Source organism: Vulpes vulpes, chromosome 1 (assembly GCF_048418805.1).
Source record: "Vulpes vulpes isolate BD-2025 chromosome 1, VulVul3, whole genome shotgun sequence".
NCBI lineage: Eukaryota > Metazoa > Chordata > Mammalia > Carnivora > Canidae > Vulpes > Vulpes vulpes.
The window spans coordinates 10,280,369-10,306,718 of NC_132780.1; the positions used below are offsets into that span (position 1 = coordinate 10,280,369).

The 26,350-nt window shown below is 44.0% G+C and overlaps 1 long non-coding RNA gene across 2 annotated transcripts; it reads left to right on the forward strand.

Moving 5' to 3' along the window:
- On the forward strand, positions 1-24,395 carry LOC140598297 (uncharacterized). 2 transcript variants are annotated; one of them, XR_012000590.1, is made up of 4 exons: positions 1-318; positions 19,431-19,613; positions 20,042-20,091; positions 21,951-24,395. It is a non-coding gene; the product is annotated as an uncharacterized lncRNA (long non-coding RNA). The 2 variants fall into 2 exon arrangements; XR_012000589.1 differs by lacking the exons at positions 19,431-19,613; positions 20,042-20,091 and having other exon boundaries at positions 35-318; positions 21,951-22,718.
- Positions 24,396-26,350: the final 1,955 nt, after the last annotated feature.

Sequence of the window (26,350 nt, forward strand, 5' to 3'; positions counted from 1 at the left end):
GTTTCTATAAATTTGACTATGACGGGCAGGACATACAAGTGGAATCATAGGGTATTTGTCTTGCTGCGACCTGCTCATTTCATGTGGCAGCGGGTCCAGAACTCACTTCTTCCTTAGGATCCTTCCAGCTCGTTCCACTGGAGCTGGATGCCGCATGATCTTTCTCTGTTCCTCTGTGCGTGGACACGGGGGCTGCTTCTACATCTTGACTCTTGTGAACAACACTGCGATGAACAGGGATGAGCGGGGATCCCTTCGTACTGTTGGCTTTCAGTTCTTACAGATGTAAAATGAGTAAGGAGATGGCTCCATCACACGGTAAGTCTATTTCTTAATTTGGAGGAAACCCGGCACCGTGTTCCAAGCTGATGTCTGATGTGCCATTTTACTTTTTCACTAACATTTGCCAGGGTTCTGATTTCTCCAGATCCTCACCAACACACATTAATTTATGGTATTTGGGTTTGGGGTCCTTTTGCTTATTGTTTTTTTTTTTTTAATTTTTATTTATTTATGATAGTCACACACAGAAAGAGAGAGAGAGAGAGAGAGAGAGAGAGGCAGAGACACAGGCAGAGGGAGAAGCAGGCCCCATGCACCGGGAGCCCGACGTGGGATTCGATCCTGGGTCTCCAGGATCGTGCCCTGGGCCAAAGGCAGGCGCCAAACCGCTGCGCCACCCAGGGATCCCTTGCTTATTGTTGTTGATGGTGACTATCCTGATGGGTGTGACTTGATATATATTTGTGTTCGATTTGCTCTGTGTAATGATTAGCGATGTTGAGCGTTTCCTCAGAAGCTTGGTGGCCACTGTATACCTTTGGAGAAATGTCTCTTTGACATTTTTGCCCATTGTTGATTTTACTGATTTTTTTGTATACCTTTTTATTGGAGTTCCATTTGCCAACAATAGTATAACACCCAGTGCTCATCCTGTCAAGTGCCCCCGTCTTTACTGATTTTTTATGTATTAAAATATTTATTAAAAATTGTATTTATTAATGAGTGCCTGGGTGGCTCAGTGGTTGAGTGTCTACCTTGGCTTCATGTCATGATCCTGGCATCCTGAGATGGAGTCCCAAATCGGGCTTCCCACGGGGAGCCTGCTTCTCCCTCTGCCTAAGCCTCTGCCTCTGAGCATGTCTCTCATAATACATAAATAATCTTTAAAAATATGTTATGTATTTATTTGTTAGAAAGAGGGCACGAGAGGGCGATGAGCAGAGGGAGAGGTAGAAGCCAACTCAATGCTGGGCACAGATCCAAATGAGGCAGGCTCAAACTACCAGGACAGCCTGAGGACCTCCGAGGTGCTCTGGGGAGGGTCATTCCACTCACATCCTTTCCCCTCCGCAGGGTTTCTCCTGACCCAAGGGGCGCGTTCTCATGAGCCCTCTGAATTTCACCATCACCCATCCCAACATGGGTCCCTTGAAGATGAGTTTGCGGGGAGCTGTCCCTACCCCCAGCTCAGTCCTCAAGAGGCTGGCTCTACCCTGGTCAAATGTGGGATATATGCCTTACAAGTGGTAGAGATGCTTTCAACCAGTTCAGAGTTCTCTGTGACTGACTTTGAACTTCTCCGGGAAAGATGACACATCCCCAGAGCCTCCTGGGCTGCCGTGTCCCAGACCATCAGCCTTGGAAACCACCTCCACCCCCATCCTCCATTCAGCAAATATCACCCAGGTTGCGTACCCATCCCTCCCCAACCCCTGCCAAGCCATGGAGCTCTCTATCTAATCACCCTGGTTTTCCCTCCTCTTCTTCGGTGCCTTGCAACAGACCCTAAGCCACACAGGGTTAGAAGGAAATCAGCCTAGGATGGAGCAGTAAGGCTGCAGACATGCCATTGTCTGAAAGGAACTTTATTTGCTCAGTATGTGAAAAAAGAAAGAATCGAGGCTGCGAAAACAAACACGCAAACAAACAAATAAAAAAAAACAAACTGTACTGAAATCAAGGGGGCAGCCCGGGTAGCTCCGCTGTTTAGCGCCCGCCTTTGGCCCAGGGCGTGATCCTGGACACCCGGGATCGAGTCCCACGTTGGGCTCCCTGCATGGAGCCTGCTTCTCCCTCTGCATGTCTTTGACTCTCTCTCTCTCTCTCTCTCTCTCTCTCTAACTCTCTCTCTGTCTCGGATGAATAAATAAAATCTTGAAAAGAAAAAAAGAAATCTGGGAGACATAGATTGAAGAAGAACCAAATGTGCTCTGGGGGCTGTGGGGGTGTGGGGCTCAATAGATGAAGGTAACACCATAGGCTTGTAGAAGTTCTTCTGAAACAATTAGGATCGATGCAGCATAAATAACCGGCTTTGCCACATAGAGATGGTGTCACTGGGTGGAGTTCAGCGAAATAAGCTTCCTTGTGACAACTGTGGCCGAACGGAGCTGTGTGTCGGTTGGTACAGGCTGCAAGTTCATGTGACATCCAGACGTGGTAGCGGATAGGATCAACTTGTACATTGGTCTCCGGCCTCCATGTCAGGCTGCTGAGCATTAGGGTTTCAGTATCAATGTTTGCACCCACAGTTGTGAGCCAGTGTTGTTTGTGAGAGGATAGAATGGGCCAGGCTCGATGAGAGCGGAGCGTGCACACAAGCCCCCAGTGGCAGGAGATAAGCGAGGAAAGTCCTTTGCTCTCCTCCGGGTGCCAAGTATCCCCCCAACGAATGCAGGGTGAGTAGGTGTAAGAGTAGCTAAACGACAACCACAGCTGTGGGCTCAGAAACCATCTTTTTGTGCAGAAAGTAATATAGCTTATTGAGGAAGACTTCAACAATGAGATTGTGTATAATGGACGCAAGAGAACTCAGGACATAAATAAGGGTCTTCTTCACCATAAACTGGCACATCTTTTTGAAGCAACCCAGGAGCTTCCATTGGTTCTCCAGTAATGTCAAGGACAATGCAGGAACATAACTTCTTATCTTGGCCAGGACAAAGGTAGCTACAACTTCCACCATTAATTCTGTGAACCACAGTTTGATATTGAGCATAACTGACCTGTTACAGAACATAGGCAGTGTCCCCTTGTGTTCTTCGGTCCCAAGGAGGATGTGAAGCCTCGAGACCAGCCTTTAATAGTCACTGCTATAGAGTAGGAGCTGGGGACGAGTTCTCGGTGTCTCTTTTCTAGAGGAGTCGTGCCAGTTTAGAATTATCCTTTCCGTTTATAAAGCTTGTGAGCCCTCTGAAAATAGGTTGAAATAGGTCCTAAAAGTAGTACAAATCAGTTTATTGGTAAATTCATATGACTACAAATAATTTACAAATGATATGAGAAATCAATGACCCTGTGGCCTTTTTATAGGCTCCACAAATGAAAAGAAAATCACTCCACCAATAAAAATAACCCCATAAAGTTTGAAATCGGATATTTTTTCTTTTGAAATCGGATGTTTTTTATCTCAAACATCTCAATCGGATGTTTTTATCTCAAACATCTCAATCGGATGTTTTTTATCTCAAACATCTCAATTTGCTATTTTTTTAATCAGATGAGTTTTATCTCAAACATCAATTGGATGTTCTTTATCTCAAACATCTTGGATGGTCTTTTTTTTCTTTTTTTTTTTTTCTTGGATGTTTTTTATCTCAAACATCTCAGATGTTTTTTATCTCAAACTTCTCAATCAGATGTTTTTTATCTCAAACATCTCAATTGGATATTTTTTATCTCAACAAAAGCCATTGTCTTTTTTTCCCCTTATGCCTCCTAATATTGCTTCTTGTGAGAGGGTTGAAAAAAACCCCTTGTCCTCTTGTTTATACATATTTTGGCAAAATGTAGGTATTTTCAGTTTCAATATTTTGTGAAAAACTTCAAAAAACCCTGTTCTTTATCACACACACAAGCTGGCCAAATACAGGATTCATCGTGACAATATTTTGTGAGAAGCTTCAGATAACCTTGTCATTTTTATACATATCATAGTGATACATAGGTACCTTTTGTTCCAATATTTTGTGAAAAGCTTCAAAAAAAAAATCCCTCTCCTTTTCTACACATATCCTGGCCAATATAGGTATCTTTTGTGACAATATTCTGTGAAAGGGTTCACAAAACCCTGTCCTCTTTTTTCCGCATATCTCGGCTGAACCTAGGTATTTTTTTAATACCATTTTGTGAAAAAGATTTCAAAACCTTGTCCTCTGTTTTACACGTTTCCTGGCTGAACCCAGTTATTTTTTGTGACAATTTTTATGTGTGACAGGCTTTCAGAAACCATATCGTCTTTTATACATGTATCCTGGTCTAACATAGACATTTTTTTGTGACAAGATTTTGTGAAAGGCTTCGAAAACCCAGTCCTCTTTCCTACACATATCCTGGGCGAACGTAGATATTTTTTGTGGCACTTCTTTATGACAGGTTTCAAAATCTCTGGCCACATTTTTACGTATATCCAGTTTTTAAAAATTGAGATTTTATTTATTTATTTATTTATTTATTTATTTATTTATTTATTTATTTATTTGAGACGGAGAGAGACGTAGTGGGAGATGCACTGTCCCTGTGGGGAGCCTAATGGGGACTCTTTCCCAGAAGCTCGGGAACAGGGCCTGAGCGTCTCCTCAACCACTGAGCCACACAGGTGCCCCACATACATCTCTATTGTTACATGTCAGTCTCCTTCACTTTAACTGCTGGCTAGGATCCCACCGTAGGAGTAAACTCGTTGCACTCCTGAAAGGCTGCGAGTTGAAACCAGTGGTTTGGGGCATCCCCGGTGGCGCAGCGGTTTAGTGCTGCCTGCAGCCCGGGGCGTGATCCTGGAGACCCTTGATCAAGTCCCACATCAGGCTCTGCATGGAGCCTGCTTCTCCCTCCGCCTATGTCTCTGCCTCATTCTCTCTCTGTGTCTCTATGAATAAATAAATAAAATCTTAAAAAAAAAAATAAACCACTGGTTTGACTATCACAGCTAGATTTCCGCATCCTGGAACATGTTTTCTTCCACACGGGCTGAAGAGTTTCCCTAGGAGATGTATTCATGCCCCAAAGTAAGAATAGTTGGGCAGGCCGGGTGGCTCAGCAGTTTAGTGCCACCTTCAGCCCAGGGTGTGATGCTGGAGACCCGGGATCGAGTCCCTCGTGGGGCTCCCTGCATGGAGCCTGCTTCTCCCTTTGCCTGTGTCTCTGCCTCTTTCTCTTTCTGTGTGTGTGTGTGTGTGTGTGTGTGTCTGTTTCTGGTGAATAAATAAAATCTTGAAAAGAAAAACGAAAGAAATCAAGGAGTTACAGATTCAAGAAGAACGAAATATGCTCTGGGGACTGAGGGGTGAGGAGCTCAATTGATGAAGGTAACACCATAGGCTTGTAGAAGTTGTTCTGAAACAATTAGGATGGATGCAGCATAAATAACCGGCTTTGCCACATAGAGATGGTGTCACTGGGTGGAGTTCAGCGAAATAAGCTTCCTTGTGACAACTGTGGCAGAACAGAGCTGTGTGTCGGTTGGTACAGGCTGCAAGTTCATGTGACATCCAGACGTGGAGGCGGATCAGACCAGCTTGCACTTTGGTCTCCGGCCTCCATGTCAGGCTGCTGAGCATTAGGGTTTCAGTATCAATGTTTGCACCCACAGTTGTGAGCCAGTGTTGTTTGTGAGAGGATAGAATGGGCCAGGCTCGGGGAGAGCGGAGCGTGCACACAAGCCTCCAGTGGCAGGAGATAAGCGAGGAAAGTCCTTTGCTCTTCTCCGGGTGCCAAGTATCCCCCCAACGAATGCAGGGTGAGTAGGTGTAAGAGTAGCTAAACGACAACCACAGCTGTGGGCTCAGAAACCATCTTTTTGTGTAGAAAGTAATATAGCTTATTGAGGAAGACTTCAACAATGAGATTGTGTATAATGGACGCAAGAGAACTCAGGACATAAATAAGGGTCTTCTTCACCATAAACTGGCACATCTTTTTGAAACAACCCAGGAGCTTCCATTGGTTGTCCGGCCATGTCACGAACAATGCAGGAACATAACTTCTTATCTTGGCCAGGACAAAGGTAGCTACAACTTCCACCATTAATTCTGTGAACCACAGTTTGATGTTGAGCATAACTGACCTGTTACAGAACATAGGCAGTGTCCCCTTGTGTGCTCCGGTCCCAAGGAGGATGTGAAGCCTCGAGAGCCTGCCTTTAAGAGTCACTGCTATAGAGTAGGAGCTGGGGACGAGTTCTCGGTGTCTCTTTTCTGGAGGAGTCGTGCCAGTTTAGAATTATCCTTTACGTTTGTAAAGCTTGTGAGCCCTCTGAAAATAGGTTGAAATAGGTCCCAAAGTAGTACAAATCAGTTTATTGGTAAACTCATATGACTACTAATAATTTACAATTGATATGAGTCATCAATGACCCTGTGGCATTTTATACCTCCACAAATGAAAAGAAAATCACTCCAGCAATAAAAATAACCCCATAAAGTTTGAAATCGGATATTTTTTTTTTGAAATCGGATATTTTTTATCTCAAACATCTCAATCGGATATATTTTTAATCAGATGAATTTTATCTCAAACATCAATTGGATGTTCTTTATCTCAAACATCTTGGATGTTTTTTTTTTTCTTTTTTTTTTTTCTTGGATGTTTTTTATCTCAAACATCTCGGATGTTTTTTATCTCAAACATCTCAATCGGATGTTTTTTATCTCAAACATCTCAATTTGATATTTTTTTAATCAGATGAGTTTTATCTCAAACATCAATTGGATGTTCTTTATCTCAAACATCTTACATGTTTTTTATCTCAAACATCTCAATCCGATGTTTTTTATCTCAAACATCTCAATCGGATGTTTTTTATCTCAAACATCTCAATTTGATATTTTTTTAATCAGATGAGTTTTATCTCAAACATCAATTGGATGTTCTTTATCTCAAACATCTTGGATGGTCTTTTTTTTCTTTTTTTTTTTTTCTTGGATGTTTTTTATCTCAAACATCTCGGATGTTTTTTATCTCAAACTTCTCAATCGGATGTTTTTTATCTCAAACATCTCAATTGGATATTTTTTATCTCAACAAAAGCCATTGTCTTTTTTTCCCCTTATGCCTCCTAATATTGCTTCTTGTGAGAGGGTTGAAAAAAACCCCTTGTCCTCTTGTTTATACATATTTTGGCAAAATGTAGGTATTTTCAGTTTCAATATTTTGTGAAAAACTTCAAAAAACCCTGTTCTTTATCACACACACAAGCTGGCCAAATACAGGATTTATCGTGACAATATTTTGTGAGAAGCTTCAGATAACCTTGTCATTTTTATACATATCATAGTGATACATAGGTACCTTTTGTTCCAATATTTTGTGAAAAGCTTCAAAAAAAAAATCCCTCTTCTTTTCTACACATATCCTGGCCAATATAGGTATCTTTTGTAATAATATTCTGTGAAAGGGTTCACAAAACCCTGTCCTCTTTTTTCCGCATATCTCGGCTGAACCTAGGTATTTTTTTAATACCATTTTGTGAAAAAGATTTCAAAACCTTGTCCTCTGTTTTACACGTTTCCTGGCTGAACCCAGTTATTTTTTGTGACAATTTTTATGTGTGACAGGCTTTCAGAAACCATATCGTCTTTTATACATGTATCCTGGTCTAACATAGACATTTTTTTGTGACAAGATTTTGTGAAAGGCTTCGAAAACCCAGTCCTCTTTCCTACACATATCCTGGGCGAACGTAGATATTTTTTGTGGCACTTCTTTATGACAGGTTTCAAAATCTCTGGCCACATTTTTACGTATATCCAGTTTTAAAAAATTGAGAGTTTATTTATTTATTTATTTATTTATTTATTTATTTATTTATTTGAGACGGAGAGAGACGTAGTGGGAGATGCACTGTCCCTGTGGGGAGCCTAATGGGGACTCTTTCCCAGAAGCTCGGGAACAGGGCCTGAGCGTCTGCTCAACCACTGAGCCACACAGGTGCCCCACATACATCCCTATTGTTACATGTCCGTCTCCTTCACTTTAACTGCTGGCTAGGATCCCACCGTAGGAGTAAACTCGTTGCACTCCTGAAAGGCTGCGAGTTGAAACCAGTGGTTTGGGGCAGCCCAGGTGGCGCAGCGGTTTAGTGGCGCCTGCAGCCCGGGGCGTGATCCTGGAGACCCTTGATCAAGTCCCACATCAGGCTCTGCGTGGAGCCTGCTTCACCCTCCGCCTATGTCTCTGCCTCATTCTCTCTCTGTGTCTCTATGAATAAATAAATAAAATCTTAAAAAAAAAATAAAGAAACCACTGGTTTGACTATCACAGCTAGATTTCCGCATCCTGGAACATGTTTTCTTCCACACGGGCTGAAGAGTTTCCCTAGGAGATGTATTCATGCCCCAAAGTAAGAATAGTTGGGCAGCCCGGGTGGCTCAGCAGTTTAGTGCCACCTTCAGCCCAGGGTGTGATGCTGGAGACCCTGGATCGAGTCCCACGTGGGGCTCCCTGCATGGAGCCTGCTTCTCCCTTTGCCTGTGTCTCTGCCTCTTTCTCTTTCTGTGTGTGTGTGTGTGTGTGTGTGTGTGTGTGTGTGTGTGTTTCTGGTGAATAAATAAAATCTTGAAAAGAAAAACGAAAGAAATTAAGGAGATACAGATTCAAGAAGACCAAATGTGCTCTGGGGACTGTGGGGGTGAGGAGCTCAATTGATGAAGGTAACACCATAGGCTTGTACAAGTTCTTCTGAAAGAATTAGGATGGATGGGATCCCTGGGTTGCGCAGTGGTTTGGCGCCTGCCTTTGGCCCAGGGCGCGATCCTGGAGATCCGGGATCGAATTCCATATCAGGCTCCTGGTGCATGGAGCCTGCTTTCCCTCTGCCTATGTCTCTGCCTCTCTCTCTCGCTCTGTGTGACTATCATAAATAAATAAAAATTAAAAAAAAATTAAAAAAAAAAAGAATTAGGATGGATGCAGCATAAATAACCAGCTTTGCCTCATAGAGATGGTGTCACTGGGTGGAGTTCAGCGAAATAAGCTTCCTTGTGACAACTGTGGCAGAACGGAGCTGTGTGTCGGTTGGTACAGGCTGCAAGTTCATGCGACATCCAGACGTGGAGGCGGATCAGACCAGCTTGCACTTTGGTCTCCGGCCTCCATGTCAGGCTGCTGAGCATTAGGGTTTCAGTATCAATGTTTGCACCCACAGTTGTGAGCCAGTGTTGTTTGTGAGAGGATAGAATGGGGCAGCCTCGGGGAGAGCGAAGCGTGCACACAAGCCCCCAGTGGCAGGAGATAAGCGAGGAAAGTCCTTTCCTCTCCTCCGGGTGCCAAGTATCCCCCCAACGAATGCAGGGTGAGTAGGTGTAAGAGTAGCTAAACGACGACCACAGCTGTGGGCTCAGAAACCATCTTTTTGTGTAGAAAGTAATATAGCTTATTGAGGAAGACTTCAACAATGAGATTGTGTATAATGGACGCAAGAGAACTCAGGACATAAATAAGGGTCTTCTTCACCATAAACTGGCACATCTTTTTGAAACAACCCAGGAGCTTCCAGTGGTTGTCCGGCCACGTCACGAACAATGCAGGAACATAACTTCTTATCTTGGCCAGGACAAAGGTAGCTACAACTTCCACCATTAATTCTGTGAACCACAGTTTGATATTGAGCATAACTGACCTGTTACAGAACATAGGCAGTGTCCCCTTGTGTGCTCCGGTCCCAAGGAAGATGTGAAGCCTCGAGACCAGCCTTTAATAGTCACTGCTATAGAGTAGGAGCTGGGGACGAGTTCTCGGTGTCTCTTTTCTGGAGGAGTCGTGCCAGTTTAGAATTATCCTTTACGTTTGTAAAGCTTGTGAGCCCTCTGAAAATAGGTTGAAATAGGTCCTAAAAGTAGTACAAATCAGTTTATTGGTAAATTCATATGACTACTAATAATTTACCTATGATATGAGTCATCAATGACCCTGTGGCCTTTTTATACGCTCCACAAATGAAAAGAAAATCACTCCACCAATAAAAATAACCCCATAAAGTTTGAAATCGGATATTTTTTCTTTTGAAATCGGATGTTTTTTATCTCAAACATCTCAATCGGATTTTTTTTTAATCAGATGAGTTTTATCTCAAACATCAATTGGATGTTCTTTATCTCAAACATCTTCGATGTTTTTTATCTCAAACATCTCAGTTGGATGTTTTTTATCTCAAACATCTCAATTGGATGTTTTTTTATCTCAACAAAAGCCATTCTTTTTTTTCCCCTTATGCCTCCTAACATTGCTTCTTGTGAGAGGGTTGAAAAACCCCTTGTCCTCTTGTTTTGTTTTTTTTTTTAATTTTTGTTTATTTATTTATGATAGTCACACAGGGAGAGAAAGAGAGGCAAAGACATAGGCAGAGGGAGAAGCAGGCTCCAGGCACCGGGAGCCCGACATGGGATTCGATCCCGGGTCTCCAGGATCGCGCCCTGGGCCAAAGGCAGGCGCCAAACCGCTGCGCCACCCAGGGATCCCATTGTCCTCTTGTTTATACATATTTTGGCAAAATGTAGGTATTTTCAGTTTCAATATTTTGTGAAAAACTTCAAAACACCCTGTTCTTTACCACACACACAAGCTGGCCAAATACAGGATTTATCGTGACAATATTTTGTGAGAAGCTTCAGATAACCTTGTCATTTTTATACATATCATAGTGATACATAGGTACTTTTTGTTCCAATATTTGGTGAAAAGCTTCAACAAAGAAAAACAAACCCATCTTCTTTTCCACACGTATCCTGGCCAAATATAGGTATCTTTCGTGACAATATTTTGTGAAAAGTTCAAAAAATATGTCCTCTTTTTTCCACATATCTTGGCTGAACATATGTATTTTTAATACTATTTTGTGAAAAAGACTTCAAAACCTTTTCCTCTGTTTTACACGTTTCCTGGCTGAACCTCGTTATTTTTTGTGAGTATTTTTGTGTGTGACAGGCTTTCAGAAACCATATCCTCTTTTATACGTGTATCCTGGTCTAACATAGACATTTTTTTGTGACAAGATTTTGTGAAAGGCTTCGAAAACCCAGTCCTCTTTCTTACACATATCTTGGCTGAATGTAGGTATTTTTTTGTGACAATAGTTTGTGACAGGTTTCAAAACCTCTGGCCACATTTTTACGTATATCCTCTTTGAAAAAATTGAGATTTTATTTATTTATTTATTTATTTATTTATTTATTTATTTATGAGAGACGGAGAGAGAGAGGTAGAGGGAGAAGCAGTCTCCCTGTGGGGAGCCTAATGGGGGACTCTTTCCCAGAAGCTCGGGAACAGGGCCTGAGCCCTGCTCAACCACTGAGCCCCCCAGGTGCCCCACATATATCCCTGTTGTTACATGTCAGTCTCCTTCACTGTAACTGCTGGCTAGGATCCCACCGTAGGAGTAAACTCGTTGCACTCCTGAAAGGCTGCGAGTTGAAAGCACTGGTTTGGCTATCACAGCTAGATTTCCGCATCCTGGAACATGTTTTCTTCCACACGGGCTGAAGAGTTTCCCTAGGAGATGTATTCATGCCCCAAAATAAGAATCGTTGGGCAGCCCGGGTTGCTCAGCAGTTTAGTGCCGCCATCAGCCCAGGTTGTGATCCTGGAGACCCGGGATCGAGTCCCACATGGGGCTCCCTGCATGGAGCCTGCTTCTCCCTCTGCCTGTCTCTCTGCCTGTCTCTTCTCTCCCTCTCTCTCTCTCTGTGTCTCAGAAATAAATGAATAAAATCTTAAAAAAATAAACCTACCAAACCAAGGAAGGCTATTTCTGGTTCTGGAGCAAGGGCATCCTTCATGAGAATAGATATTTCCAGATTCTCTCTCTGAGGGGTTCTACTAATTCACCCATCTACAATGAAAATAGAAGAATTTTAGTTTCCTAGATCCTCACCACACTTGGTCATGTAATAAGGCCCTGGATACTACACACTCTTTGCCTTGCCTTAGGAGAACAAGTTCCCGGAATACAAAGTGTGAGGGGGACTCCTGGGTTGTTCAGCTGTTGAGCCCCTGCCTTTGGCTCCGGGAGTGATTCTGGAGTCCCGGAATCCAGTCCCACATCGGGCTCCCTGTATGGGGCCTGCATCTCCCACTTCCTGTGTCTCTGCCCCTCTCTTTGTGTGTCTCTCATGAATAAATAAATAAAATGTAAAAAAAAAAAAACAAAGTGTGAGGACAACTATATATTGCTGTAGGAAACAAAAATTCAGTAACTTTTGATGGCTCTCATTTCACTATAGAATTTTTGCAGCCTTCAGGGGGAAAACATGGAGTGGGTAAGTACCTCTCTTGAAAAAGCCACTTGGAATCCACTCTTCTTGTGAAGATTTAAGCCCATGTCTCTCAGTAATTAGAGGGCAAGCTACACAAGAAGGGTATAGAATATTGGAGCAGTGCAAGCAGCTTGGCCTGTATATACATAAAATGCTGCAATACAGTTTTTCTTTTTTTTTCTTTTTTTTTCTTTATTTTTTTATTTTTTTTCAATACAGTTTTTCCAAGCAAACAAGGCAACTTTATGAATATTTGCCACATACTACACCAAAGAGCAACTTTCAGTAAATACTCATAGATGTAATGCTCTGTAAACTCTGTGCTATGAAGTCAGAAGTCCGATTACAAGGATGTCTAGAACATCACCATCTGAATGGAAACCACCTTTTAAAAAACTTGTGCTTGAAGGAGAAATTATAACGGCCATTTCAAAATTTGTAGAACTCAAAGTAAAAATACTTTCCTTAGGGACACCTGGGTGGCTCTGTGGGTTAGGCGACACTTGATTCCAGCTCAGATCTTGATCTTAGGCTCCTAGATTAAGCCCACCATTGGGCTCCACACTGGCCATGGAGCCTACTTAAAAACAAAACAAAACAGCTTTCTTTAGAACACATAGGATGCAACTGAGGTGGGCTTCTGAGCAAATTTAAAACACGAAATTGCTTAATAGGAAAGGATGAAAGGTTGGTTGTTTTTGAGATAATGATCCACTGGTTGAAGTAAGAGAAGGAACGAAGTCAAAGGAAAAAGAACGTAAGAGGTGAGCAAGAAATACAAAATTCTAGATATGGTTCTTCTGACCGCGTGATCAGGAAAAAAAAAAAAGAAGCAATGTGCAGGAAGCAATGTTAGGAATCAAAAAGGGAAAAAAAAGACAATGGCCTTGAAAGAGATGATGAACATTTTGATTTCAAGCTTTGGTATCCATTTGTGGAGTGATTACCTACAAAAAAGGACCAAACTGGGTCAAAATGGAAGAAAAGCATGAATAGCCGTATGAGACATCCAACAAACTGAGTTTTACTATTTTGGAACTGTTTCAACTGGTAGGAGAGATTTTTAAACATTCATGACTCCATTCTACTCTGACGCATACTCCTCCAGAAAAGAGAAAGAGAAAACATGTCCCCAGCTCTTCCTGTGGGGTACAGTAACTTTGAACCCCAAACCAGAAAAAATACAGCAAGGAAAATACCAGGCCCAAGTCAGCACATACAAACATCCTTCAGGACTCGGAGACACAATGCAGAAATGAATGAAACAGATAATGTGCATGGAAATGTAGGGTTTATTCTAGGAATATAGTAGTTTCACAGGAGAAAATCAGTGTCATTCATGGCATTAATGGTTTAAAGGAGGAAAACCATGTGAGTTCTTTGAAGATGCATTAAAAAAAAACAAATGCCTCTACCTAAAATTCTAGTTCCATTGATGGTAAAACTCAGTAAACCTGAAATTAAAAGGAATTACCTTCATCTGATATAGGGTACGTCCAAAATGTTACAGCAAATGTGGTATTAAGATCAGGGGCAAGGCTCGGGGACTGCCATCTCCAGGAAGGGTGTTTAGGGGGACTTGCCATACAGCAAGACAGAAACAGAAAAGGAATGGCTTGAGAAGGAAAAATGCAGAAACAGTGTCCTAATTCACAGGTGGGATCGTTGCCTAGATCAAAAACTCAGAAGAATGAGACAAATTATCAGAATCAAAACTGAAGTTTACCATGAATGCCTCACCATGTGTGAGGCTCAATGGCATGGCTTTATAAGAGCACCTGTGATTTCTTAAAAAAGATTTTATTTGTTTATTTGAGAAAGAGAGTGAGCAAGAGAGAGTGAGAGAGCACAGCAGGGGGAGCAGCAGAGGGAGAAGGAGAAGCAGGCTCCCCACGGAGCAGGGAACCCAATGGAGGCACGGAGGGGCTGAAGGGAGTCGTGCGATCATGACCCGAGCCTAAGGCAGTTGCCCAACAGATTGAGCCACTCACATGCGCCCCGCACATGTGATTTTAAATAATATTTGTAATGGCAATCTGAGAAGAAACAGATTTATTCTTTATTTAGAGCAGGAAACTTAGCTGAATGTGAAAGCTTGGCTGTGAATTAGCAATAGGTAACAGATGACAAATAACAGAAAAGAAAGGAAGAGAAACCAAAGAGTATCAGTAAAGGGAGGACTTAGTTGGGTGGAATAGCTGTTCTCCCCAAATTATCTGGACAATTATGAATCTCCAATAGCATTGTAGTTGCTTTCTTTAAGTGGGCAAGCCAATTCTAAAATTAAATAGCATAACAGAGGGCCTCAAAGAAGAGTAATGAGGTGGCAACTGCCCTGCTAGGTGTCAAGATGGACCACCAAGAGCCACACTGTTTCAAACTGGTGCTGTGTCTCCACTGGCGAAGGGAATACAAACTCAGGCACCCCTCCTACACGGACAGAGAAACTTCATAAGGGAGATTGTTTGACAGGTAAGGTGTGCAAAGGAGGCATTTTTCTCAAAAATGATTCTGAAAAACCGGTCTCACACACACGGCCTTGGGAAAATATTCTAAAGTAGGGTGAAAATGCACTAATGCAAAGGTAGAAGAAATGATTTCCACTATATAAAAATTCGTATCTACTTAAGAAAGGACACTCTAAGGAAAGAACAAAGACCAGCCAGACTGGAAGAAGGGTAGAACACATGGCTGGCAAAGAATGACATCCAGAATATATAAAGACCCTTACAATGCAACAAGGAAAAGGCAACGCAAGAGAAAGGCTGCAATTGTTACCCCCAGGAATGTGTGTGTGTGTGTGTGTTTGTGTGTCTGTGTGCATGTGTGCAGGCAGACATGTACAGAGGAACATTCGTAGAGGCAGTATTGATACAACAAAAGAAAACATTTTTTTAAAATCCCAAATGTTCACAAGTAGCCAATAGGAGGGAAAGAGAATGTGCCAATAAGTTCATTCAATGGGAACCATATAGCAATGAAAATGCCCAACTCACATCGAGGCACCTGCAAGAGTGATTCTGGGGAACATAGTTTTTTAAAAAAGATTTTATCTATTTATTTGGCAGAGAGAGAGAGAGAGAGAGAGAGAGCAAGCAAGTACAAGCAGGGGGAGCAGGAATTGGAGAAGCAGACTCCCTGCTCAGCAGGGAGCCCGATGCGGGACTTAATCCCAGGACCCCAGGATCTGGACCTGAGCCCAAGGCAGATGCTCAACCAATTGAGTCACCCAGATGTTATGGGGAACATAATTTTGACTGAACAGAGCAAGTAGCAGAAAATCCAATGTAATTTCATTTTTATGAAAGTCAAAAACACTCAAAATGAAATATATGGTTTTTAAGAAGATAGGGTGTGAAAAAAAATCAACTGTAGGGATGGGGCATATTTTGCACAATGCAGCTGCAAGTGGGGTGGATTGGGGGTGGGGCTGGCTGGGAACACAGGAATGGTGGGGTGCGGGTTCTCTTCTTCCTTAAGCTGAGTGAAGACACAGAGTGAGGCCTTTTCTTTAAATTATTGCTCTCCACACCCAGCACAGCTGGTATAAGCAATTACTTTGAATATCTCCAATACTCAAGAGGAAAACAAGAAAAAGTTTGTAGGTTTTTGCTGTTAAGAAGGAAAAGCTCCAGTATAGATTCCTACAAATACTGAGCAAACCTTGAGCCTACACTCATGATAATCAACCGAATTCTACTAAACATGTGCTTTACAACCAAGAATCATAACATTTGAGAAGAATCCATAAGGAGATAGGAAAAGGGGGGAATGGAGGAGAAAGTAGGTGGCCAGTGCACACACATCTGAGGAGAGCCAGCTGAGGCAGGTCCCGGAGCAACCGCCCGAGGTAGAAATGGAACCCGTGAGTGCTGGAAACCTCGTGTAAAAGCGTAGATGGAAACTTCTCAACATCCTTCTGACACCCAGGGATTCAGGCAGATGGCTGATGAACTCCCATGGAAAGGGTGCAGTCAACTGAAAAAAGACTTCCCAGAAATTCACACACACACACACACACACACAGAAATGGAATGTGTCTGTTAAATAATTGGACTGTAACTGATGAAAAAAATAAATGATCTGGAAGATACAACTGAGGAAATCAACCATGAATCCGGGAACAAACATGGGGTTGTGAAAGAGAAGTGCTTGGGGAGATGCACCCATTTGTTTAGTGCCTGACGGGTGCCAGGTGGTATGCGCGGGACTGATCCCGGCTACTTTAGTCTTTAGGCAGCCTAGGAGGATGTGAATGTGCCCCTTTCCCAGTTTCCTCTGCGTGTCAAAGGATTTTTATATTTTTTTAGAGTTAGGGTTGACTTTTATCAAATAATTTTATTAAAAAATTTTTTTTAAAAATAATTTTATTAAATCTATGGAGGTAAGTAATTTTCTCCTTTATACTGTTGATGTGGATTGCTACATTCTGATATTGAAACACATCTGCATTCTTTTTTTTGCTTTGTAGAGAGAGAATGAGTGCAGCAGCGGAGGGGGCAGAGGTAGAGAGAGAGAATATGAAGGAGGCTCCACGCCCAGTGTGGACCCAAAGTGGGGCTTGATCTGATGACCCTGAGATCATGACTTGAGCTGAAATCAAGAGTCAGATACTTAACCAACTGTGCCACCCAGCTGAGCACCTCCACTTTTTAAAAAAACACACTTAAAAAATAAAATAAAAAATAAAAAAACACACTTGCATTCCTGATAGATATCCTATTGGTCATGGTAACTTTTTTGTCTCTACGTTTTTTTATTATTAATTCTGCACTTGGTTTTCTAATGTTTCCTTTGATTTTGTACATGTATTTGTAAGTGAAATCGGCCTATAATTTCTTGCCTGGTTTTCTAACCTCATACACCGAATTGGGAATGATCTCCTTTTACTACTTTTTATTCCCTGTTGGGATTTGTTGAGGATTATTTTTACTTGAAGATTTATTAACTCACCCATAAAACCATTGGGTCCTGATATTGTTCTTTTTTGGTGGAGGCTTATTAGTGGCTCTCATTTTAATTTCTTTAATGGTTATTGCTCTACTCATATTATCCATTTTGTTCTGAGGTCAGTTTAGGTAATTTACATTTATCTAGAGAACTGTTCATTCATCCATATTTGTAAATACATTGGCATAGGTTTTGTGGTCATCTCCTGATAACGTTTACAATCTCTTTCGTATCTCTGTGATAAGTCCTCAAAGATTTTTATCAATATATCAATAGATCCCTTTCTTTTTAACTTTTTATTTACTTTTAAAAAGATTTTTATTTATTTATTCATGAGAGACAGAGGGAGAGAGAGAGAGAGAGAGAGAGGCACAGGCACAGGCACAGGGAGAGGCAGGCTCCATGCAGGGAGCCTGATGTGGGACTCAGTCCTGGGTCTCCAGGATCATGCCCTGGGCTGAAGGCGGCGCTAAACCACAGAGCCACCCAGGCTGCCCCCCTTTCTTTTTTTTAAATATTTACTTATTTATTTGAGGAGGATAGGGGAGAGAGAGAGGAAGAGAGAATCTCCAGCAGACTCCATGCTGAGTGGGGAGCCCAACATGGGGCTCTATCTCACAACCCTGAGATTGTAACTTTAGCCAAAGCCACGAGTTGGGCACTTTTTTTTTTTTTGAGTTGGGCACTTATCTGCACCATCCAGGTACCTCTCAGTTGGTCCCTTTCTCTGTTTTTCTCTCCTTCTCTCTCTGTCTCTCTGAACACCGTGATTTAGTGGTGAATGGTACATGGTAGAGGAAAACTCCCAACGAAGATTCTCTCCTGGACAGACTTTAGTCAGGTTCTCTGAGTCTCTTCCTTGACTAGGCCTGACCATGTGCTTTAGGTTCAGACTGAACGAGAAACCTGCTAAGTCAGTTGAGCCAGAATCCTCCACCCTTGCTATCTGACCAAATTCCTCATGTCCCAGCATCCCATAGGTAGTCTGTGATCACTCTGGCCTGTCTTCAGTAAAAGCCCTGTTGGGTCAGTTTAGCAAGAATTACTCTACCTTCCCGGTAACTTTCCATCCACTGACCATCACTCGGTGCTGCCCCTTGGCTCTAATTCCCCACTCTTCTTGTTTTTGAAGTGGTGTCCAATCTGTCTCCCCCACTGCAAACTCACTGTAGTAGGCTGCCTCAACAAAGTGTGCCTCACTGTCCTAATGAGTGTTGGAATACTTTTTTTGGTAACACATGGAAACAAATAATGACAATATGATTGATGAGGGCTAGAAGAAAGTGCATGACAGGAGCTCTGTGGTTTCTAGGTAATCACTCAGGGGCATTTAAAGGTTTCAGAATTTGGAAAATATTGAGAATAGTGAGAAGATGTTATTTAGAGTGGACCAAAAGACTGGGGAAATAACAGGTGGGGGAAACTGAGAGAAATTACCCCATCAGCATGGGCAAAGCAAGTGAGGACCCCACAGAACAAGTGTCAGAAGAGCTGAGATCTAATAAGCATTTCAACATTTCATGTCCAAAAGGTAGCTCTTTGGTAAAATTTCTCCCAAGTGTTTTCCCCTAAAATACTCAGTTTCCCAGGTCACAAACTGGAATCAATATTCCCTCTGTGTTGAACAAGCTCAAAGCTTCAGAAAGAGCAGTGAGGGCTTGCATTCTGAATGCACTTTTCTTCCTTTTCTTTTACTTTTTTAGTTTATTTTAAGGAGAGAGCTCACGAAAGTAAGTAGTGAGGCAGTGTGAAGGGACAGAGGGAGAGGGAGAGAACCTAAAGCAGACTCCCTGCTGTATATGGAGCCTGACGTGGGGCTGGATCCCATGACCCTGAGATCCTGACCTGAGCTGAAATCAAAAGTCAAATGCTTAATGGTCAGGGCCACTCAGACGAACCAATGGATGGACTTTTCAAGTGTGTGGAGGGACATGGGGGGCTCGATGGATGCCTTTCCAGAACTCTGTGGCCGGTGAAGTTTGTCCTGGGAGTTCTGATTGCTGTATTAGCAGGAAACCCGTCAGTGGGAGATACTTTCAACACAGCAGGGGCTGTTCCAAAACAGGAGTGATAATATTTTTGATCAAAAGCGAGAGTTCTGGGTGAAGCAGTGCAGTGGATGTTCCTCATAGCTAACTGTGGTGGAGGAAATAGGATAATTCATTCACTGTTCCAGTGTTTCCATGAATTAGTTGACAGGAAAATCCAAACCTTTAAACTTTGTTTCAGAAGCGACAAGTGAACATCATCAACAGAAAGAAGGCAGCTGATGGTCCGTTGTCAGCATGACTCTTTGGTCCAGACGAAGCTTCCAGTCTCTCGGGGTATGACCCCTGCCAGTGGGGGCGCAGTAACCTAGACTTAATTCCACTCATCAGAAGGAACATTGTACACTAGGACCCCCAGAGTCAGGTAGGTGCCCTGGAGGTGGGCTGTGTTCAAAATCTGAGCCCAACCATTTTTCTGGTTTGCTGGTCACCAGAGAAACCTGACCATGTTCCCTAGGCCCTGGCACTGCCCTGTCAGCTGTATCTTTCCATCTGTGCAGGATCCCATCATGAGCCCAAGGGTTCCGGAGGACGTGGTTGGTCACAGGGCTTCAAGGAGGAGCCACCACTGACTCTGTGAGCTGGCAGCTGTGTGCCGGGAGGCGGCACATGGACTGGGATCACCCCAACAGATGTTACTGGTTCCTGTTCTCCTTCCTGATTGTGTGAAGACAGATGGTGTTTACAGGGAGAAGGGGGGATGAGTCTTCTGACTACAGGAGTGTTTGCTTCTGTCGCTCCCCTGGTGGTGGTGGACCTTGATTTGTGTTTCTTGTGGTTTTGTTCTTTTAGTATCTTCAAGCTCCACGAGGAAAGGAAACAAAAGATCCTTGGGACAAAATGTAGGTTGGATTACTACTGTCTTTGTAGTTGGGCCCGTGAAGCACAGACATGCCAGTAATCTTGACGGCACACAATATACAAGCAAGACCGAAGGATGTGGGTGGTGAATGTGCCCCAACCAGTGACTCTGTGACTCTGTAGCTGCAACATCCAGGCTGTTCTGGCCACCAGCAGGGCTGTGGTCACACAGCACCACAGGCTGCAAGACAGAAAGGTGTTGCTCCAGCTGGGGCCTCACTCTGGTCCATGCATCTTGTCAGCACAATTTGTGAATCCTAGAGTTTCATAGATCAGAAGCCAATGATATAGCCAGTGATCACCCAAAATAATGTATTTATTTATTTATTTATTTATTTATTTATTTATTCATTTATTTAGGAGAGCGAGAGAGGGAGAGAGCATGGGCATGAGGAGGCGGAATAAGGGAGCAGAGGCAGAAGGAGAGAGAGAATCCCAAGCCGACTTTCCACTGGGGGCAGAGCCTGACACATGGCTCCATCCCAGGAGCCCTCAACCATGAGCTCAACACCCAAGTGCTCTGATAATCTCCCCATTTCAGGGCCAAATTAACACCTTTAATTCCCCATTGCCATGTCCAGTCACGCATTCACAGGCTGGGGAGCAGGCATGGACATCTCTGGGTGTAACTCTTCTGCCTACCGCACTCAGTTTCCACTGTCTCCTCCCTGGGGCCCTCTCCACCTGGTAAGCAGAGCGATACCACTAGAACAGCACCATGTAAGATAGATTATGTCACTTCTGGAAAATCAATAAATCCAAAACCAGTCTCTTTACGGACTTCTAGTGGCCCCATCAAATAAGGCACAGAGTCCCTCATGTGGCCCCCGGAGCCCTGCATGATGGGTCCCCAGGCTTCAGGCACACTGGCTGCTCCAGGATTGGGGGCAGGTGGGTGTGAATAGGGAGGGTGGGTCTCCCCAGCCTTTCACTCATGGAGGGATATTTCATTTCTTTTTATTGTGTGGTGAGGTCGTGAAGAGTTAAGCCTCCGGGTCATTTTCTCCCTGAAGACCTCCTCCATGTAGCTCTTTAGACGTTGTGCTAGCCTTCCTGTGATCATCGGCTCAGCACGTGCCAGCAGCTTTATATACTCGGCCTGTACCTTAGTGAAACAAGCCTGTGAGTGGTTGATCCAGCTGGACCAAAGAAGAACAGAATCTGGGATTACACCCTTGTCTGAAGTCCCCACTGTGGGAGGATGGCGAATAGTAGCTATTACCATATTGAACTATGATCCTTTTCTGCTATATTTTGAGGGGGGCTCAAAACCACAAGTAGTATTTTTGTCTCTAGGATTCACCTCTACATAACTGATGCCATATTTTGGTTTCGTTTTTTAAATTGTGATATAATTGACACACAATGTTATTGTAGTTTCTGGTACAACAGAACTAGTATTGAACAGAAAGCCTAGTTAATACCTGTTACCACACATTACAAAATTTATTTTTCTGTGATAAGAACTGTTAAGATCTACTCTCTTAGCAACTTTCAAATATGCCAAAAAGTGTTATTAACTGTAGTCCTCATGCTGTGCATTACATCCCCAAGACCTTTCTTATATTATAATCAGGTGTTTGTACCTTTTGAGGATCTTCACCATTACGTTTCCCATCCCACTCTGCTTCTGGCAACCACCTGTTTATTCTCTGTATCTGTGAACTTGTTTTTTTTATTTTTGTTTTTATGATCCACATATAAGTGAGGTCATATGGTATTTGGCTTTCTCTAAATTATTTCATTTATCATATAGTTCTGAAGGTCTATATATGGTGTCACAATTGGCAAGATTTCCTCCTTTTAATTAATTAATTAATTAACTTATTTATTTATTTAGAGGGAGCACGTGTAAGCAGGGGTGCCACAGAGCCAGGATAGTTGGATGTGAACATATGAAGAAAGACTCAGAATCTCACTGAATTTTCATCCGAGACCTGGACTCAGACCCTGAGGCTGCGGCAGGAGGCGCGGGAGCAGCAGCAGCGGCAGGCAGAGGAAGAAGCCCGGCGGGCCCGAGAGGCCCAGGCCTGGGCGCAGCTCAAGGAGCAGGAAGTGCTGCAGCTGCAGGAGGAAGCAAAAAATTTCATTACCCAAGAGAACCTGGAGGCACGGGTGGAAGAAGCATCGGACTCGCCGCCGAAGAGCTACAATTGGGCCATCACCAGGGAAGGGCTGGTGGTCAGACCACAGCATAAGGGCTCGTAAGGGTCCAGTAAGGACAGTGCCCACCCAGGGACCATGTGTGTATGGGGTAGGAGGGTTGGGCCTGATCTGGCATAGATCTGTTGATGCTGCTTAGGAAGAAGGAGGCTCAGCCTATTCCAGTGTCCTCCTCACATTCTGCCCTGCACCCACCACCTGGTTGGCAGTTCCCATACATACTGTCCTGTTCTACACCCATGTACGACTCAGCAAAGCAGCAGACCTTAGAGGTTTCCAGCTCGCAGTGGCGCGGAATGGACCACATTCCCCTCGATCAACTAGGTCATTTACCAAGTGTCATCAAGGACATGGACAGAGGTTGGCAAATTATAGTCCTTTGGCCCAATCTGTCCTACTGCCTGTTTTTGTAAATAAATTTTCTTGGAACACACACACACAAAAATGGACTCAGACGCATTGCTTTGTCACTTCCAGCTTTATTAAGAGAGCTAGCACATTGGCTATAGGAATGATTAACTTTGGGAAGCAGAGAAAAACACTTTAACTTCAAAGGGTGAAAGACTAGGCTATTGACTCAAGGAGGGGGAGTGGAGGAGCTGTATCTGGAGACAATGTAGCCAAGAGTCAGTGTGCCAACTCAGATCGTCACGTGTCCCCAGGGTGCCCAGGACTAGAGAAGCTCCGCAGCTGGTTCCCCATGCAGGGCGAAGGGCAGAGGGAGACAGGGAGAGAATCTCAAGCAGACTCCGAGCTGAGCTGAGCTGAGCTGAGCTGAGCACAGAGCCCAATGTGGGGCTCAATTTCAAGATTCCGAGATCATGACCTGAGCTGAAATCACGAGTTAGACATTTAACCAACTGAGCCACCAGGTGCCCCCAAATATCCTTCCTTTAAATAACTGAATAATATTCTGGGGCACCTGGGTGGCTGAGTCGGTGAAGCATCTGCCTTTGGCTTGGGTCATGATCCTGGGGTCCTGGGATCCACCACTGTGTGGGCTCCCTGCTCAGAGAGGCTTCTCCTTCCTCTTCTCCCCCTCTCCCCACTCGAGCTTTCTCTCTGCCAAAGAAATAAAATCCTTTAATAATTATTTAAAATAGCTGAATAACATTCCATTTTACAGACATACCACATTATCTTTATCGTTTCATCCATGAATGGACACTTGGAATTCTTTGCTTTAGTTTTACAGGTTAGGATAAAGAGGACTGATTCGCAAAGCTCCTGTAAACCGCAATGTGGCAACGATCTGTCCTACTGGTGGAATCAGTAGAATTATACTATTTTGGGAAATGTTTCTCAGATTCCCAGGGTTCTTGTAAATGACATAGGGCGAATTTTGGGAATAGAGATTTCTGGCGTGTATGTTCCTGTGGCCAAGTCTGCAATAAACACTTTCCTCTGAGTGGGAGGAGCTGCAGGGGTGTGGGCAGAAGGTGTGGGTGGGTCACTCTAGCACTGCGCAGGCAGGAAGATTAAGAAGAGGGATTCAATACAACAGGAACCCTCGCTTACTTGATATGGAGTCCTACCATGAATCCTTGAATGTAAAATAAGTATTCACTGAATGAGTCTCAAATTCCCTCAACCTCAGATATCGCATATGTGCAGGGGCTTCACACACACACACACACACACACACACACACACACACACACACCTCTCAGAACCTCCAGGATCCTGGACAGCTCCAGGCAGGCAGCTGCAGTGTAGGAATGGCCCATATGATGTCCCTGGGGCAGGTGTCTCTGAGGAGTGGGGACCTGCATGGAGGCTGGAGGGCACCGTGGAGCTGGGTGCTGACACGCAAGGGGGAAGCAGCATTGTGCCCGACAGAGCACATCTCTCTGCAGCAGCTGTGCACACAGGGTCCCCGGGGCCAGGCTGCCAGTGTCTTGGCCCCGATAGGAAACCTGTACTAGGGGATCCCTGGGTGGCGCAGCGGTTTGGCGCCTGCCTTTGGCCCAGGGCGCGGTCCTGGAGACCCGGGATCGAATCCCACGTCGGGCTCCCTGCGTGGAGCCTGCTTCTCCCTCTGCCTGTGTCTCTGCCTCTCTCTCTCTCTCTCTGTATCTCTCATGAATGAATAAATAAAATCTTTAAAAAAAAAAACCCCAAACAACACTTGTTGTTGTTCCTCTGCTCAAAGCTCTTCTGTTGCTCACCTGTGAATCACATCAAAACCCAAAGTCCTGAAAAAAAAAAAAAAACCCAAAGTCCTCCCCGCAGCCCACAGGTCCTACGTTGGAGCTACTAGGAATGCTGGTTTGCAAGAAGACGCCAGCAGGTCTGTCAAGTCTCGCCTGAGTCGAGAAAGTCTTGCAATGAAGAAAATGTCAGCGGAAATCAACAGGGCGCTTAGTGACGTGGACCGTCCGCCTTCTGGGCCAGGCTCCTCCCCTCCTTGCAGACAACCCTCTGAGTAGCACTGCCCCTACCCAACCTGGCTCCTGCCCATACTGTGCTGTCCTCCTCACCCCATGTGTTCCGGCCACAGGGGCTTTCTGACCCTTCCTCAACTCTCACGCAAGCTCGGGTCTCCCCCTGCTCCCCGGCATCTATTCCCTTTCCAGGAAATCATCTTTGTCTGGAGACTCGCAGGACTGCTCCCGCCCTCTCTTCCCATCTCAGATGTCACCCCACCATGAAGGATTTCTTTTTTTTTTTAAGATTTTATTTATTTATGCATCACACACACACACACACACACACACACAAACACACACAGACACAGAGGCAGAGACACAAGCAGAGGTAGAAGCAGGCTCCACGCAGGGAGCCCGACGTGGGATTCGATCCCGGGTCTCCAGGATCGCGCCCTGGGCCAAAGGCAGGTGCTAAACCGCTGAGCCACCCAGGGATTCCTCCAGTGAAGAATTTCATTGACTTTCCTATAGAAAGGAACAGGATCTCCCCGTGAAACCCTCACTCTATGTTCTTCACCCTATTTTGGTTCTCTGTTCAATGGCTTTAGAGGACAGAAATTCTGCCTTTTATATCTTTTTTCCCAGATAAAATTGACATGTAACGTTGGATTAGTCTAGGTGTACTGCACACTGATTCGATATATGTATACACTGTGAAGTGACCACCGCAATAAGCATAGTTAATGTCCATGACTTCGTGTAGTCATACTTTTTGCTCTTAGCAAATTTCAAAAATGCAATGCAGTATTTTTTTTAAAGATTTTATTTATTTATTCATGAGAGACACAGAGAGGGAGAGGCAGAGACATATGCAGAGGGAGAAGCAGGCTCCATGCAGAGACCCCGATGCAGGACTCCATCCTGGGACCCCAGGATCATGCCCTGAGCCAAAGGCAGACGCTCAACCACTGAGTCACCCGGGTGCCCCTGCAATGCAGTATCCTTAACAGAGTCACCACGCTGTGCATTACGCCTCTAGGACTTCTGCATCTGGAAGATTTGATCTTTTGATCACCTTTACTCATCCCCACCGCCCCCTGCCCCTCAGGCAAGGCAACCGCGGACAGTTCTCTGTCAGATTCCACCTGTAAGCAAGATCATAGAGTATCTGTCTCTCTTTGACTCGCTGGCTGCTCTTAGCACAATATCCTCATCCATGTTGTCCATCCATGTTGTCACAAAAGGCAAGAGTTTCTTCCTTTTTGTGGCTGAATAATATACCATCGTATGAGATCCCACCTTTTCTTTACCCATTTATTCCTCAACAGACTTTTAGGATGTTTCTGTCTCCTGCCCTTTGTGAATGATGCCGCAGTAAACCTGGAGGTGCAGGTATGTTTTTCAGGAGGTGATTTCATTTCTTTTGGTCATATACCCAGAAGTGGAACCGTTAGATCAGATGATAGTTCTATTTTTAATATTTGGAGGACTCACCGTATTGCTTTCTGTGGGTTTTTTTTAAGTTTATTTATTTATTTGAGAGAGAGCAAGAGAGTGAGCATGAGTGAGGGGGAGGGGCCGAGGGAGAGAGAGAGAATCCTAAGCAGACTGTCTCCACAATCAGTCCGGAGCTCAACTCTGAGCTCAGTCCCAGGAAGCTGAGATCATGACCCTGAGCTGAAATCAAGAGTCAGATGCTCAACTAATT